General features: G+C 36.0%; 1 protein-coding gene across 1 annotated transcript in view; it reads left to right on the top strand.

The window, feature by feature from the left end:
• The window catches only part of LOC124165207 (thrombospondin type-1 domain-containing protein 7A-like), a 1,035,737-nt gene that overhangs the window by 637,541 nt on the left and 385,117 nt on the right, over positions 1 to 13,079 (top strand). The window lies entirely within an intron of this gene.

The following is a 13,079-nucleotide window of genomic DNA, read 5'->3' as shown; positions in this document are numbered from 1 at the left end:
ACTCATATCGGCCAGATTGGCAGAAAAATTTCAGCCTTAATTAAATAAAACGGAAAAATTTTTAGAATTAATTATTCTGTTTCCCTTATTATCAAAACATATAGCAGATTACAAACATTCCAGTAACTTTTATCCCGAAATAACGGATATCCTTACAAAATCAACAAAAAAAGTTAAGCTTGAACAATTAGAAATCAACAGGCACTATGACAAAGACACTCTTCAATTTCCAATTATGCATTAACACATCTCTACCCATAGCAAACAAGTTGAAGTTAAAAGCGTATAATTTTTAGTACCACCTCCCCTTCGCAATAATTCAACTAATGCCTTGTTTCATATTCAAATGACAATGCAAAAAATTTTGGAAGTAAATTTATAATTATTCATTATTTATTTCGTTAATTTTTCAGTGTGATTTCTTTTTTTCTATTCTTGTAATTTTTCAAACCTTTTTATGGTCTTTTTTTTATACGACAGCCGTACAAAGGCAGCAATTACTTGCTTTTCATATCATCTAAAAATTTAAATAACTCTTGATGAGTCATGACAGTGACTCGCGTTCGGTGTAAGGTGGAAGACTACCATAGCAATTTTTAAGCGAATATTCACGATTTCTCTAAAGAGAAGCCTGAAGCTGTTGGATTCATTAGTAAAAATTATTATTAAAAACCTTGGTCATCACGAGGAAGTAAATAAAATTATGAGGGTGGTATTAATTGAGTAAGGAATTTTTGCTGCGAGGAAGCAGTTTAACCCTCAACCACCTGGCATGGGTCTCGAAAACTACTGTGAGCAGTAGATTTCATCATCCCACAATATTGTTCCCTCAAATTTTAGTCAAGACAGAGAGCTTTCATCAGAGGATAAAAATAATCTTTACCTCGCATTCGATGGAGACAGAGGAGGAAGAGTTATTTCAATAAGATTCGCTTTCGTTGGTCATCTGTCTCTCAGTACTCGCGATGAAGAACTTAAAAACATACTATATGAAGACAGATATTGAAATAGGGTTGATGTTTTTGAAGAAACAAGACTGAACAGTTGACAAGACTGCAAATAGAACGTCGTGAAAGTAATGTGAAATGGCGACGTGATATACGGATCAGTACACTACGCATTCTCCATGAAGACACGACAACACTATCAGTAGGTCCAAGGTGCAACAATGCTGAAGAAAAGTTGGCGGCTGTGAAAAATTGTTAAAGTTGCACATGAAGTCACAAAATATACTATAATACTACATGTGTTTCGAATCCCAAGCACCAATTTGTCTCAAATGCTCAAAAAAGCTGTTTTTTTGCCGCCGTGAAAAACTCTAAGTTGAGAGTTTGCAACTTTGTCGTTTATTTTATTTAATTTAAAATTATTTTTCTAGGTTTATTGTTCATTGAGCATTTTTAAAAAGTTGCAACGAAATTTGTGTGCTACTTACATGATAATTTTTTTTTTATTTCATTTATCAAATATGTGCGTATATACGCTAAAAATAAGTAATTTACACTTAAACAAAAAAATAAATTCCATTTTCATGTTTATTTATTTTTAATAGATAGTATAATATGCTCCGAAACTGATAATTAATAACCAAACTTTTCTGCGCATATTTTATAAAATTGAATTATTTTACTCTGAGGTCTGACAGACCCATGATAGGTGGTTGTGTCACAAAAATATATGCTAGGTGGCTAAGGGTTTATTATTTGGCATTTAAAAAAATCTTATTCCCTTATCTTTCTTTCCCTCTGCGTAAAAGATCTTCCAACTTTTCCGCACATGAAAATACCTGCTGACGGAGATAGCTAATTAATATTTTATAATGTGCTCAATTCCTTGGAATTGAAATCGTAGTGGAATTGATTCTTTTTGCCGAATATATAGTGATTAACTTTGATAAGGTTGTTTATGCTATCTTTTGATATTTGCTATCCTATGATAGGATAATAGCTGATACTACTGAATTATTTTAATAAGTGAGACATTAGTTTTAATTTTGACTCATTGATCTCTAAGTTTATCGCAATAATTTATAGCAAAAGAGATTGTTTGATTCACCGTGACATAAATTTTTCAAGTTATATGTAATCATCTAAATGTTAAATATTTTGGATTATTTTGGCATGATATCATCTTTTATCTTGAATAAATATTGTAAAAACATCAATTGGATTGCAAGTGAATTGATAATTCCCTCGTATTTCCTTAAAATGGAATGCATGCAGGTGTCCTTCAAGGTTTTCTTTTGTTTTCGAATAAGTCTAAATTTGAATCAACAGTCTGCTTGATGTATTTTAGGGTTTTGTTTTCTAAGATTCAATATCACGTTCTGATTATCTCCTTATACGCCTGTCACTTAGACGATAGCAATTGTTTTCATATTGTTTATTTCCATCGGAAATTTTATTCCTTGTAATAACCCGTTTACACTACGTACGTACCGACTTCGGTCCGTACCATCGCAGCCTCAAAACGTGGTGTAAACGCGCAGAGGTCTTACATCGTAGGTATTAGTACCTAACCCTGCCAACTTACGATTGTTAGCGCTAGTGCGCCGAGAAAAAGGAGTAGGGAAATGAGTATCGATGCATGTACTATTCTTTAGCGCCATTGCAATCTTGAAACGATCATAGATATTTCATAAATAAATCTAGTATATCAAGGATCTGTGGCACCGATTGAAGAAATTATTGAGCAGGTAATGGGAGGACTTAAGGGTAAAGTTTTTATGATGTTCTATTTAGCAAGTGATGGTGGATTTACTGGGAAAAAAACAATTTTATTTATTTCTTTACTGTCGGTTTAAGCCATTAGCCATATTATAACATATACATAACATATAATGGAAAGTAACATGCTCATGTGTTGTATAAGCTAACTCAAATCGTTAAATATGCAGAATGGTACGATACTCTTCGGCACAAATAACTGTTACATTTAGAAAATGACAGGGATAAATCAATGCTTGAACCTAGTTGATTAATCTATTCCTGTCCTACTTTAATAATATGAATTATATGTATCTGTATATGTATGCTTCTTATTATTCTTAATGCGTGAATACTGTTAAATTTTTGACATATTCTCTTGGTGATTCCTATACTCGATTTAAGGCTTCACGGACAGTTCGGTCTACTTTTACCTCATCATTCTAGATAGGTGGAAGTTGAAGGCATAATTTGTTCTATGGTAATTAACAATAAGCGGGTGAGGATTTCTAGAGCAATGACGGGGTCCATTAAAATTTGCTAATGAAAGGAGATAGGAACAATCTATATAGGAATTAATAATTATGTAGAGAAATAGGATATCGTTGGAAGATCGTCTCGTGTAAGGGTTTGAAATTTACAAGGGATAACAGATATGAAGTGTTGTAATCAGACAGAGATTGCTAACTACGTAATTATTAGATCTATGATATTTATTTTTGACACGTTCAAGTTGGTTTGAGTCTGTATTATAATTATTTGTGACCAGTTAACAATAGAGTATACTCTAATTTGGAACGTACCAGAGCGATATATCTACTGTCCGCCTGTAGTACTGCATATATATGCATACATACTACTGCATGAATATAGTTAAATTTTGGACAGTTTCTCTTATTGAATCCTATATTCTTAAAAGTTTTACAGACACTTCGGTGTTATGTTAGCTTTACCACATGAAAACGTTAATATCCTTTACGTACTTAAATTGCTGAATTTCAATTTCCTCACGCAGTCTCGTCGTCAGTTGTTAACTGACAAAATTCCACAGTGAAGGCAGCACTGAGTTACGATGGTAACTGTAGACGTATAAACGCGCGCATGGTTGCGACTGAGGTCGCTACGTTTGTAGTGTAAACGGGGTATAAATTTAATTCGTAGAAGGGCTAGAGAACTTAACATATTTCCTTTTCTGCGCTTTTCCCTTTCTCAAATTAAAGCCGAAGTTTGGAGTTTCCATTCTTGGTTTCGGATGATGTTGATAAATTGGGATGTCGCGTATTTTTGTCATGAACATCATTACGAACACTTACCGCCTTATTTTGAATATGCTGAGAGGCTAATCAAATTACAATATGCATATTTATGTGGTTTTCATACGATGGTCGATGGTATCAAAGTATACCAAGCACCAATTGCCCGGTTAAATGTTGCACCTTGCTACGTCTACCCTATCAAAATTACAATACCATATCACGGGTGGTAACTCGTGGGTTGGACGTAGTTGCCGGCAACTACGTCCTGTAGTCTTGAAAAACTGAAGATTTGTTGGACTTGATTGTAATACACCACTGTCACAAATGCTTATTCACAGTTGTATGAAAGCGTTGAGAATGCTATGTAATGTCCGATTTTCTCAAAATATTTTAGATGATTTAGCATTAGAGGATTCAAGAAAAAATCAATTGAGGCATCTTTTACGGAATTCCGGCACTATGAAAACGGCCTTAAGTGATATGTTTGGGAGTGACTTAAAACCGCATGTGAAAAAACCAGTACCCACTTTAGACAAGGCGTTTAGCTCAGTGTTTTTTCCACCGTCGCTGACCTCCCTACGCTGCTCCAATACCCAATCGAGTAAAGGGAAGAAGGCATTCGGGAATGAGGAGACTTGGTGGTGCTAGGGAGGACGATTCGAAGGAATATAAATGTTGAGGGTAAATAAAGGGAAAGCCCCGTGCGAGTCCACAGTCGAGGGGTTGGTGCTAGTTAAGGGTTGGTTGCTTAGGATTTCGGAGGGTGGGTGGAGAGGGAGGGTCGTTGGGAGTGCACAAAAAGTTGGGTTACGCGCGAAGGGCGGATGTTATCCAATCAAGAGGAAGGAGGAGGGAGTTGGGGTGAGGGGAAGAGCGGTGGAGGGGTCGCATAATTTTTCAGACCGAAGGGTTTCGTGCAAAAGAAAGAAAGGGTAGCGGAGGGTGCATGTGGTCGCTTGCGTGTGTGCATGTGTGCGACGGATTGGGAGAAATAGGATTCCCCTGGACCCATAAACAGCTGCAATACGCTCAACGTTTATTTTTATTTTATTTTCAAACCACCGAATACAGCTCATATTGACCATTTTATTTTGGGGTATTCAACAAATTTTTGACAAGTAAACGTACACGAACAACCATGCCCTGGATTGGGGAAACCTACCCAGGTGGGAACCCGCGACCTCTTGTTTGGGAGGCGAGGACGTTACCCCGCCGCCACCGAGGCCGGCAAACCAAACTTACCCTTAACTTATTCAAGTCTTTCATTTTTATTTCTTGAAATAGAAAACGTGTTCATTGTTGTGAGGTCCCTTGGAGCGTATAAATACACTTAAGCGATATCCAAATGGAATAGGAAGAAGAGACAACTTCACCAAATATTACATGCAATGTAACAGGCAGATGTCTAAGAAGCCGAAATAATAAATGAGTTTAACAAGGAAAAAATATATCAGATGGTCGAGGAAGAACAGAAGCCAAAACACAGAATAACAGATAGCTCATTCAAAATTCAGAAGGTATTATTTGATTTATTGGGGATGTTATAGATATAAACTCTCAGTGTGACATTTTACAGCAATATAAAAGGCCTAAACTAAAAAAAAACGCATGCTCTTAAAAAGTTATCCGACTCGGTTTTTCGCCTCAGAAATGAAATTCGCAATTTTATTTAGGTATTATCACCATAATTTACTCATTTTTTCCTTCAATCCTGTGAGTTTTCTGTGGATGATTATTTGTACAGGAACGAAATAAAGGAATTCAATCATTCTTAGCGGCCAAATGTCGTCGCTTCTCAAGTAAAGTTATTAAAAATGAATTCCATGAAGACGTTGATTTGGACTTGTTCTACGAATTCAGGAAGTGGATTACACTTAACGGAAGGAGACTTTTTTCAAAATGTCTGATATTAGCAGCACTACGAAAAAACTTTGCGCTTAACTTTTACAGAAGAGTTTTTATGCAAGAAAGCCAACTTTGTGAATTATATTATCGTGATGACGTTAAAAGTAAATTAAAAGAACGCAGAAGGGTACAGCAAATTATCAGTGAGTGTGGCATATCATATATAATGAAAATTAATCAGTTCCATTGGGATTGCGGGCTCCCACTTTTCACCACTACGTGCATAATGAATATGTAAATGCATTGCAGGATTTTATGGAATTCAACCCAGGTTAACATGGCCACTTAGGAAGCCAAAAAATAATGAAGTTTTAGTTCATGTATAGATTAAAATCTCATGTAGAGAAGATTTTCGGAAAGTAATATTAATTTATAATCCTCATATCAACAAATTTTTTTCTAGGTGATTGTTTTTCGGGTTCATTCTTCGTTGACTCATATTTTGCGGACCAATAAAAATAAATAAGCATGTCCACAAAATATGAGTCAACGCGGAATGAACCAGAAAAACAATCACCAATTAACTCACCGCGGAAGCCTCCGTAATAGAATTTTATTTATTTAATAATATAACTTTACGCATAAATTATGCGCCTATTTGTACTGCGAATACTTCTAAAGCAGATCTTTAATGTTTTTTTCGTGAAGTGTGGCATTCAAAATTTTTAAAGGTCTCTAATTTTTAATTTATATAGCATATTATGTTGCTAATACAACTTTCCCCATTAATGGATATCCCATAAACATCAGAATGACAATATCGTGATACCGCGAATTTCCTCTGGTTTTCTGTATTTATCTTCATTGTATTACGAGCGCTTAAGACTTTAGTCTGTTTTTTGGGATGAATACTGTTTCTGTTGTTTCTTTCCGCAATTTCTACATGTCTAGATCATTTTCGTTTTTCACTCGAATGACTGAGGTTCCGCTCATTTTTCCATCGCTCCTTTCTGATAATAATTGCACTCCAATTGATCATATTACCCGACATACACCTTGCTTCTCCTGCCCTACCCAGTTGTTGACCCGAGTCTTAATTTGCGTGTTTCTCCGTCAAACTGATGCCTTTGTGTTGCTGCACTTCCTGCCCGAGCGCAAAGTTGGCTTCATTAGTGTCGTAATGAAGAGCCCGCGAAGCGAAACAGGCGGGAAAATTAATGACTTCAGTGAAACATGCTATCACATGCGAGTCGTTGAGTAGGCAGGTCAGCGCAGGTTTGTATTTTTTTATCTCTTGCCGGATTTTTTATTGAAAAAATTGTATGACGTTGCCTTTTTTCATTTCATTTTCATCATATTTAGGCATTTTCAAAAACCTTATCCTAATTTTCGAACGTATTTCATAATTAATCTATTAAGAAGTAATATTTGAATAATCTGTCTTTATATTTGGAGTAACAGAATTTTTATCCTAAATGAGTTTACTCTTTATTACTCCCTGAACAATGAGTTTATTCGGGCATACGACTCACACTTAGCATTATGCCATTCACTCTCCCACAAGCGTTTTTATTCCTTCATCCGATGGTGATTGTTCCTCATGTGTAATTATTGTATGGACTGTAAAAAGTATGTCCCATGCAATTGGGCAACATGGTTTCTATTCAAATGAGATGAAACTACTTACGGCATTCCAATGCTTCTACTTCCTGCGAACAACATGGATCCATTAGTTCATATATTTCGATTTTAATTTTTCACGCCATCGCTATCACGACTGTGTTCAATCAAATTCTCTCTGCAGTGATTTTAATTACGCAACTAAATACCGACTAATCTACAATTTCATTTATTTGACAGAAATATATCCCACACTTACTTAGTTAAGGTCCAATATTGAGTTATTCATAGTTTTCTGCTGAAGATAATTCAGTGAAATAAAATCATATGTCTAAAGGTGTGAAATTGTATCATAAGTGATCCATTACTAATGGTTAATTTTATTTTTGGCAATAGGAGGAGTTAAGAAGTCTATTCGCATGTTAGTTGATGTATCTGGCATAATTTTCCAGTCCACTTATGCGTCAATATGACTGTGTGCGAATTGGGAATGAATATCTTTGTTTGCATCAGTGCTTATATATGAGCATAAATATCGATACATATGCAAAGACGAAACTTTTTAACCTGAAGATTAATCTAAGATCGTAAATAAATAACTCAATGGTGGTATTCAGTACAAATGGTGATTTTTTTTCGTTACTAAGCGGTACCACAAATTCAAGTCGAAAGCTAGGCCCTGTATCTGTTACAATATTTTATGATAATGATGAAAATCTAAAATTAATCGTTTGATACTGGGAATATTAACCAGCTAGACTTCGAAACTAACAGATAAGACCCCCTCGATGTAACTTTAACCAAGACGGGATACGTGTTGAGTTGAAATACCTATGGTTCCCTAAAACATACCTCAAAATGTTTCTGTTGGGTAGCCATAGCCATTAATATGACAGAATATAAATGCCCTCTAATAATATCGGTGAGAGTTTCTGCAAGAGTCGATATTTGATTAATCTATTCGCAAATTATCACTTATTAAATACTGTCCTCTTCCGCTCATTATGGTTGTTTTCAATTGGTGTTCACAAAAAATATCGGTACACGTAACTGTGTCAAATAAACATAATCCTCTGAAGGTATCACTATGCAATGAAACAGAGGTAGCGATTACAAAACTCGTGGACCGTTGCAACTTTTAAAAATTGATTTCCGTAAGGGTGAGACATCATAAATCACAGAGCGGAAGAAGTGCTCAAATTCTGAAGTTGGTGTTTCTCTCTGCAAGACTTTTTTACCGAGACCTTGATGAAGTTTCGACTCGAATGGTGAATTTGAAATGGAAAAGATTCCATTTTCCTCGTAATATTCGAGGTTCGGATAGGGTTATTTATGATAAAAATCGTTCGCCTCTCAAACTCTTAACCAATTTGAGTGTAGATGTGAGGCCTTGGGGCTAATCCGGCCCAAGGGAGAGGAATAGTCAGCAAGACGGCGTGATGAAGAGCGCACCATGATGAGAACAAACGGAATTAGCCGGGAGCAAGGCAGGCTTAATCTCGAACCCATAGGGTCGGAAACCCACTGCGAAAAGGAAAGGATTTATTATAGAAAAACACACATACCCACACACGCCCCTGTGCTGGGAGCGGTGATTAATTTCCTCCTCAAACTATAGGTGGGGCGCCAATCGATTCCTTTCGCAATTCCGAGGCGTGTGGGCTTCGCCGTTTACGTTCGCAGAGCACTCTCCTCATCTGAGCCTGCTCATCTGCTTCCAGTTGAAAAGATTCTTTTTTCTGTTACTTAACTTGCCAATACTTGGCTTCTCTTTTTATCTTAAAATTTATGGAAATCTTTCGGGCAGTGCGAATTTAATTACTCACGAATAAGTATTCACGCACAGTAAATCAATACCTCCGAGTTAAAACTGCCAACACCATAAATAATAGACTTAACTAATTCAGTTCTGTACACTGTTCGTAGTTTATGTGTCAAACGAAAACAATTGATCTCTTCTAATATTTCTATTAAATCCAGGGTACCTATTTTGTTCATTGCCTGCTTTTCATTCTTCCTTTATCAACTATTTTACCGCTCTCGTCTAATTTTAGTTCGAAAGGCACGCGTAATGAATCGCTAAAACCACATTAGCATCCGTGAGGACGTCGCTTGGGCTCTTGGGAGCACATGCTTAGCTGAAAGTTATTCATCAAAGTAATCCGAGTGGTTTTTATTCTTGTCACACTTTAATCTATGCATAAATATCAATTTCATTCTGAAGTTTTTAACTCTGGGGTGAATATGAATTATGAAGGCAGCAAAAATATAATACCCTTTCGTATTGCGTATTAAGCTGGGTGCTGAGTAAAAGAGCGGTTATGTCGTCGCCGAAATTCAGATACTTTATGTTTTTCCTTATTTCATTCAACATCAATTAAATATACCTACTGATAGAAATGAAGTCAATCAGAATCACTGCTGGCCATTCGCTAGCCAACGTTGGCTAGCAATTCTGATTCTTAGGTGCTTAGCATATTGATCCGCGGAGTCAAGTTTTTCATTGTGCATAATGTAGTACGCAATGCAGATGTGGAAGAACAGTGACTTTTATGTTTTATTGTGTGACGTAGGGGCGGGTTCTGCTCATTAGAAACTCGGTACTAAGTGCTCTATTGCGGTCCGCGGTACACCGATTTCTCAAGATATGTTCCGGAGTAATTGAGTGGAATTGTAACTTCGGCTTTAATGGAACATTTCAAGCAATGCACAGGCATTCCGTTGTCGTCTCGCGGTGTATTTGAAAAAAGGGAAAATTCTCATTAATAGTTCTCGTTAGTTTTTTGAGATGCGTCGCCGTAACGAGGACACTCAATTCGATTCGGAATTCATTGTTTTCTGCTGACGAGGCTTGCCGATGGTTTAGCATGACCTTTCGTTAAATTGCGCCTAAGATTGTATTTTTCTCAAAAGGCTGACTGTCATTTGTAAACCAATGGCTTTCGATTTACCGCTGGACTGAAATTCATCCACTGACTCCATATTCTTTTTTCTATTTTTATGAAAAAAAAATTAAAATGGGATAATTTGTATGCCGTTAATTTACACGAACGTCTGTTTAATACGAGTAGTAATGCTTGAAATAACCTTCATCTCGCATTTCTTTCCTTTGCAAGTGTATCTCACGCAATTATTGGAATAATTAACACTGCGATCGTTTCTCGTCAATGGGTGTTAAATGCCTTCATGAAGCATTTAGAATGTTGAAAAATACTATAGAATACCTGTATTTTGTATTTCATTGCTTACTTATCAGCGTTTAAATTCAAACGGTGGGAGATCATTTTCATATTTTTATAATCGTCAATATGTGATATTATGTACATATCTGTATAATTAGTTTGAATTTCAGATAAAGTCGTTTGATATATTATATTAACAACTAAAGATATAGCAGTATGTACTAACCTCCCCCTCTCTTTGTTACATGGGCTTATACGTTTACCATTTAAAAATATTAGTGGAATTGTATTTCTTGGGTCTTCTCTATTCATTATTTTTTATTAAAAAACCATTTAAGTTAAACTTTTCAGAAATGTATCATTCCATCACCACGGGTTTCTTTAAGAGATTTTTCGATGGCTAAAATGGCTAACCCTGAAGTACTCTTTTCATGAAAGCCTTGAATGCGGAGCAACAAAGTTCCGAGGTGTTGGGTTTATGTGTTTTGAAACTTTAAAAAGGAATAATTATAAATAATTTGGTTATTTTTTTAAAATGTGATTTTAGCTTTGTTTCATGTGCGGCATATTGCATCTGTCTCATATCTAGCCAGGATTGATATAGAAAAAATTGCTATTGCTAGCTCCATTGCTGTTTTATCGGACCTTCATAAATGTCTGGACATGTCCATTCGGATGGTGTCGTGGTTGTCACTCCGTAGGTCACACTGGGCGGGAGAATCGATGGAGGCAACCTTGTTACTGAGTGTTCTCTTCACCTTTAGCTGGCTACTTATGCTCGCAAATGGCCAAGTGGAAGTGTGAACGCCCCTTGCATTGCTCCTTGCACGTATATCGCATTTACTGTGATTTTCTGAGTGAACGGAGGTTGGAAAATAAAATAAATGCCCACGTATACCTACATAATATGTAAGACATCTGTACTAATGGTCATGGATATAGCTCATTCTTAATTCTGTTATAAATATTATTAAATCTAACGTTGTCGCCGCCTCCGTCCATACTTTTACTTCATTGAAGCAAGTAGTGAACTCAGCTAAATTATTAGAATGTTATGGTGTTCGTTGAAAGTTGCAAAACTATGCCGTATATTTTATCCCATTTTTGGAGTGATTTCAATACATTCTGCTAGCCTTTCGATCCATTTTACCTATATATACCGTCTTGACTTAAAATTAAAATCACTCCTAGATTGTGAGGTAGGATACTGTTCATAACCTTTGCCCCTGTAAAAAAAGGTAAAAAGATGTGAGCCATGGACTAAAGATAGAAACCATTTATTTCAAATAAGTACATACATCACTGAAAGTAAGATTTTCCATTTTTTATAATTTTTGAACTTTAAGTTGGATAATGTTCTCTGTGCGAATATATTATGCCAAGATTTTTATCACTTTTCAGCTGATTCCGTTCTCTTATTAGCATTGCTTCTAATAGAAGCTTGATTATACTCTTTCGGCCATTCCATTTTCCACCTAAATTCTGCCTCGCTCCATTCCCAAATCTCAATTTTCGTGTCCTTTCCTGTTAACCTCATTGTTAGCCGAATCAATTTCTTTTCTTTGTCGCTTCCGATCCTCTGGACATCCTGCCGCGCTCAAAGATGCTTCTTCTTCATTTGCTCCGCAATTTCCGTTCGGTGAAATTCTCATAGAACGGCTCAGTAAACCACATCAGGGGCATATTCGCGTTTCTGTGGACTTCTTATTCACCTTCCATCTCCGAAGCTTTGATCATCGTCTCCCATCTTTGTATTTTTCGCGCTTCAAACTCATAGGCTGCTATTATGGATAAGCGTTGCAAAAAATAGCATACGCTATTCTGCGGGTCATTATAGCAACGACCCCGTATTATGAATGAAGCGTAGTAATAATTTTGTTCGGAATAGCAGCATGCTATTTCTTGCGCGAGCTATTTGGAAGCTCCGCCTCTTCCCGTATGAAAAACTTTCTGAACAGTTTGCGTAACCAATGAGGGAGAAGATATTTTATATATTTTTCTGTATTTTACGGAATATTGACTTGAAATTATAAATAATTGCTTTATTTACATTTAAAAATTATATTAAACCTTGGAAATATATAATACGCTTTGAAAATCTCATTTAAGAAATCAGCTGTTTGTTGTGGTTGTGATAATTTCCCAATGGCTTCAGACAGGTGGGTTAGGTCATAATTTCGTTGTTATAATGATGATTTATCGGACATAAATATTCAATGATTTACCTATATCCGATCGGTCCTTTACCGTGAGATATATGCTATGCGAAATAATCATTGAAAGCTAAATATGTTTGATTTTCTTCGTAAATGTGTTAGGCTTCGAAGTCTGTTTGTTGCATATCAGAATTAATATGTATCAACTTTTATTGTATTGCTCGTGACGATATCGTTTTACTGTATGAACTAGAAGCTTTCGTTTCTAATGTTATCTATATATTATATGACTCCCTAATTTCAGTGTTCATTCTC

This window comes from Ischnura elegans, chromosome 9 (assembly GCF_921293095.1).
Source record: "Ischnura elegans chromosome 9, ioIscEleg1.1, whole genome shotgun sequence".
In the NCBI taxonomy this organism is placed as follows: Eukaryota; Metazoa; Arthropoda; class Insecta; order Odonata; family Coenagrionidae; genus Ischnura; species Ischnura elegans.
Note: the sequence above shows the minus strand (reverse complement) of the source record. Positions and strands in the feature narration are given on the sequence as shown.